Genomic DNA, 5,716 nt, shown 5'->3' with positions numbered 1-5,716 from the left:
TGTTCGGAAGCAAAAAGCTACTAGCCCCGCTCATTTAATTAGAATCTGAGCTTCACTCAAAAACTTTGAGATATTATTGTTTCTTGACTCATTTGTATTCTATTTTATTTATCTAGTTGCTTGAGGACAAGCAACAGTTTAAGTTTGGTGTTGTGATGAGCGGATATTTTATACGCTTTTTGGGGTTAATTTCATATAGTTTTTAGTATGTTTTAGTTAGTTTTTAGTTTATTTTCATTAGTTTCTAGCCAAAATTCATATTTCTGGACTTTACTATGAGTTTGTGTGTTTTTCTATAATTTCAGGTATTTTCTGGCTGAAATTGAGGGAGCTGAGCAAAAATCTGATTCAGGCTGAAAAAGGACTGCTGATGCTGTTGGATCCTGACCTCTCTGTACTTGGAATGGAATTTCTGGAGCTACAAAAGTCCAATTGATGCGCTTCCAATTGAGTTGGAAAGTAGACATCTAGGGCTTTCCAGCAATATATAATAGTTCATACTTTTCTCAAGGATAGACGACGTAAACTGGCGTTCAACGCTAGTTCTATGTTGCAGTCTAGCGTCCAGCGCCAGAAACACGTTACAAGTTGGAGTTCAACGCCAGAAACAGGTTACAGCCTGGCGTTGAACGCCCAAAACAGCCCAGGCACGTGAGAAGCTTTAGTCTCAGCCCCAGCACACACCAAGTGGGCCCCAGAAGTAGATTTCTGCACTATCTATCATAGTTTACTCATTTTCTGTAAACCTAGGTTACTAGTTTAGTATTTAAACAACTTTTAGAGACTTATTTTGGATCTCATGACATTTTAGAAAAAAACTTTGTACTCTTTGATGGTATCAGTCTCTAAACTCCATTGTTGGGGGTGAGGAGCTCTGCTGTGTCTGATGAATTAATGCAAGTATTTCTGTTTTCCATTCAAACATGTGTGTTCCTATCTAAGATATCCATTCGCACTTCAACATGAATGTGATGAACGTGACAATCATCATCATTCCCCCACGAATGCGTTCCTGACAACCACTTCCGTTCCACCGTAGAATGAATGAATATCTCTTGGATCTCTTAATCAGAATCTTCGTGGTATAAGCTAGATTGATGGCAGCATTCAAGAGAATCCGGAAAGTCTAAACCTTGTCTGTGGTATTCCGAGTAGGATTCAAGGATTGAATGACTGTGACGAGCTTCAAACTCGCGAGTGCTGGGCGTAGTGACAAACGCAAAAGGATAGTAAATCCCATTCCGGTACGATTGAGAACCTGCAGATGATTAGCCGTGCGGTGACAGCGCACCTGGACCCTTTTCACTGGATGGATGGATGGTAGCCATTGACAACGGTGATCCACCAACACACAGCTTGCCATAGGAGGACATGCGTGAATCAAGAAACAGAGGAAAGCAGAATTTCAGAAGACAAAGCATCTCCAAAACTCCAACATATTCTCAATCATTGCACAATAAGTATTTATATTTATGCCCTCTCACTTTTTACAATTGAACTTGAAAAACACTGTTGTTGGCATCCTAACTAAGAATAATAAGATAACCATAGCTTGCTTCAGACCAACAATCTCTGTGGGATTCGACCCTTACTCACGTAAGGTATTACTTGGACGACCCAGTGCACTTGCTGGTTAGTTGTGCGAAGTTGTAAGAGAGTAATGTGAACATTGACATTACAATTTCGTGCACCATCCTGCAAGGTTCATTATGGTTGGAAGCTTTAAGTTTAAATGCAAGGGTTGGTGTAAAGCTCAACTGAATGGGTCTAGGAAGTTGTTTGGACGCCTCAGTGAGAATTCTAAGGCTGAACCACCCGGATGGAATCATGATAATCAACTTGAAGACGGGTGTAGAAACAAGATTTGGGACCCCGGAGGCCATTGGAATCACAAACATTGGTGGAGATTCCTGGATGAGTTCAAGCATAAGCCACCATAACAGGAAGCTCATCAAATGTCCAACTTAAGGACTTTAACTAAAAGTGCTAGGTGGGAGACAACCCACCATGGTATGATCGTTCCTTTTTCATTTTTATTTAGTTTTATTTGTTTTCGAGTTTTATTTTATTTTATTATATTGAACCTGGAGTTTTGCATCACATTCATATTAACACTGCATTCTGTATTTTTTTTCAGATTAAAAAAAAAGAGAGAGAGAGCACGCACGCGACGCGGCAGCGTCGCTGATGCGTCCGCATCACCAGTGCAACGGGAAGAAAAGAAAACGAACAGAAAGTCACGCAAGAGTGTGGCTGGAGGCGCGCCTTTAGCATAATTTGACCCCACATGACCGCGTCTCTGACGCGTCCGCGTCACTCACGCGGCCACGTGACCTGAAAACCGACGTAAAAGAGGGTGCATGGCCGAAAGATGAGCTGGATTGATGCTGGACTGGCGCTAGACGCACAGACTTTACCACGCGAACGCGTGCCCCACGCGTCCGCGTCATATCCTAATATTGGCCACTCACGCGATCGCATGACCCTCACGACCGCGTCACCCTGGATTTTGGCAATACTAAGTTTCTAACAGAGAGTTGTGCGAGCGCGAGGCTGCCCTCGCGCCAGTACCATAAACTGTGTCACGCGACCGCGTGACCGACGCGACCGCGTCAATCTGTATAAGTGCAAGTCACGCGACCGCGTGCCCCACGCGTCCGCGTGCCCCACGCGTCCGCGTCGCTTGCGCCGCACAGCTTATCCTAATTTGCCAATTATCTTATCTTTTCTTTTCCAATCCTAATTTCTTCTATCTTTTCTTCTTTCTTCTTTCTTTCTTACTTTATTTCTTTCACTTCTCATTCTTCTTATCTTTTATTTTATTTTATTTATTTGCATACTTTCATTCATTGCATTTTAATTTTGTATATTTTTATTTTCTTTTCTAAATTTATTATTTTACCATTGGTGTGCAAATGTTCTTATTCAACTGTTATATCTTTTCTGGTATTATCTTAGTGCTTATGACTTGTTTTATTCTGATTGGGTAACATTATTTAAATCAATGCTAATCTTTTATGACACTTGTACTTCTCTTGCATTGATATGAACTTATACTATCTTGCATTACCCATATTTTCCTCTCCTTTGTTGCAAATTTTGCACCACTAATATGCCATGTGCTTATATTGTTTTCTCACGTACATGTTGAAGCTTCCATGTAATTGAGACCCTCATTATTTGGCATTAACCCACACATACTTCATTTATTTTCTTATCTCTATTTCTGGGTTGTTCTTCTTTTTCTCTTCTTTCAGGCTGGCCACCGAAGACGGAAAAAGGGAGAAACTTCTAAAAGAGGAGACAAACAAGTCCATCTGCACAATCCTTGAGGAAAAGCATCAGTTGGAACAACCCGTCCACCTACACATCTCAGCATGCACCGAGGACGGTGCAATCTTTAAGTGTGGGGAGGTCGATACCGATCTCCGTGGGTTAGTTACTTCTTTTTTCAACACCAATGTTAATTTGTTAATTGCTGCATTTGCATGTTTGTTTGATTTTATGCATTTAGTTACTACTTGGTTAAAGTAATAAATTTCTTTTTAGGACTCTATTTTTAAAAAATTTCACTAATTTAAATAGAAAAATTTTTATGTTAAAACTTGTTTGAAGTTGTATTTGGAACATAGTTTAAAAAGCTAAGAACACACAACTTATGAGATTTTGAGCTTATTTATATGGTTACATTATTTAACCATAAATTTTTATTCTTGTGTGTTTTCTTCTCTATAATTGCAATCTTTGCTTTGTTCCATTCTATATGTCCATTATTTAGTGTATTTACATGCTTGCATATGATTGAGGCCATTATTTGATTCTAGCTCTCTTATCCTAAATTAGCCTACCATTTACATCACCCTTGTTAGCCCCCTTGAGCCTTTAAAACCCCTCATGTTCTATAAACCACATTACTAGCCTTAAGCAGAAAAACAAAATAAAAATTCCAAAGTTGAATCCTTGGTTAGCTTAAGATAGAAATTGTGTAATTGTTTAAGTGTGGGGAACCTTATGGGAACATGGATGATAGAAACAAAGGTAGAAAGTTAAAAAAGAATAAAAATGTTTTAAAATAAAATTTTGGGAAGCATGCTCATGTGAAATCAAAGCAATTAAATTACCATGTGCAAAAAAAAAATATAAAGTAATCAAATAAGGGGATACAAAAGAATTCTCCAAATGAAAAAAAAAAAAAAGAAGCAATGCACATGGGATAAAAATTAAAATTAAGGAATGAGCATGTAACATAAAAAGTGGAAAAAATTGGGTAAATAGGTAAAGAAACCTTTGAATTATAAAGTATGTATATGTTAGGTGAGATCTTAGACTAATCAAGGATTCACTTTATAAAGCTCACTTGGCCATACATATATCCTTGCCTTTACCTCAGCCCCATTACAACCTTAAAAAGACCTCATGATGTTTGCATTGGTACATTAAATATTTGTTGATTGGTTAGATGAAGAAAAAAGTTTAGAAAGCATGACTAGAGAAGAGTAGAGTGATTAACCCTAGACACCTGAGAGATTAGAGTGATATACACTACCAGTAAGGGTTCAGTGCTTAATTCTATGTTCCCTGCTTTCATGAGCTATCTTCTTACAAGTTTACTTGTCTTTCATTGTATAAATTTGAATTAGTGGAATTTAATTCATATTTGTCTTGGAGAACTTATTTACTTTTAACCAAGCAGGTAGAATCATTTTGCATGTAGTTGCATTCATATAGATAGGTTGCATTTCATACATTCTACTACTCCTCTTCACCTTTATAGCTTCTCTTGAGCTTAGCATGAGGACATGATAATGTTTAAGTGTGGGAAGGTTGATAAACCACTATTTTATGGTTTATCTTGTGCTCAATTGAGTGGTTTTTATCAACTCTTTACCCACTTATTCATACTATTTGCATGGTTTTACATTTGCCTTCCTAATTATGTGCTTTGATTGAAAACATGCTTCTTTGGCCTTAAGTTCCCTATGTTTAAATCTCTCTTATTACCATTAGATGCCTTGATATATGTGTTAAGTGATTTTAGAGATTACAGGGCAAGAATGGCTCAGAGGATGGAAAGGAAGCATGCAAAAGTGGAAGGAATACAAGAAGTTGGAGAAATTGCTAAGTTGTCCAGCTTGACCTCTTCGCACTCAAACGGCTATAACTTTAGCTACAGAGGTCCAAATGACGCGGTTCCAGTTGCGTTGGAAAGCTAACGTCTAGGGCTTCGATTTGATATATAATATCTCATGGTTGCTCTGATGCTAAGTGACACGGTCACGTGATCCACGCGGACGCGTCGCAGTGGCGAAAAACCAGCGTGGCAAATTTCATCTCCAGCGATTTCTGGGCTGTTTCTGACCCAGTTCTCGGCCCAGAAAATACAGATTAGAGGCTATAAAGTGGGAGAATTCATCCATTCATAAAAATAGGCTTTCAATATTCACAATTTTAGGATTTAGATATAGTTTTTAGAGAGAGAGGTTCTCTCCTCTCTTTTAGGATTAGGATTTAGGATTTCTCTTAGTTTTAGGAGTGCCTCTCAATCCCAGGTTCAATGTTCTTTTTATTTGTTTTCTCAATTTAATTTATGAAATCATAATATTTAGATTGATCTTCTATTATTAATGCAATTCGAGGTATTTTCAGATTTAATTTTGCTTTGCTTTATTTATAAATGCTTTTAATTTAATTTAGATATTTTTCCTTTTGGCTTTGG

This window comes from Arachis ipaensis, chromosome B01 (genome assembly GCF_000816755.2).
Source record: "Arachis ipaensis cultivar K30076 chromosome B01, Araip1.1, whole genome shotgun sequence".
NCBI classification, from domain to species: Eukaryota; Viridiplantae; Streptophyta; class Magnoliopsida; order Fabales; family Fabaceae; genus Arachis; species Arachis ipaensis.
The sequence above is the reverse complement of the archived record's forward strand: the minus strand, read 5'-3'. Positions refer to the sequence as shown.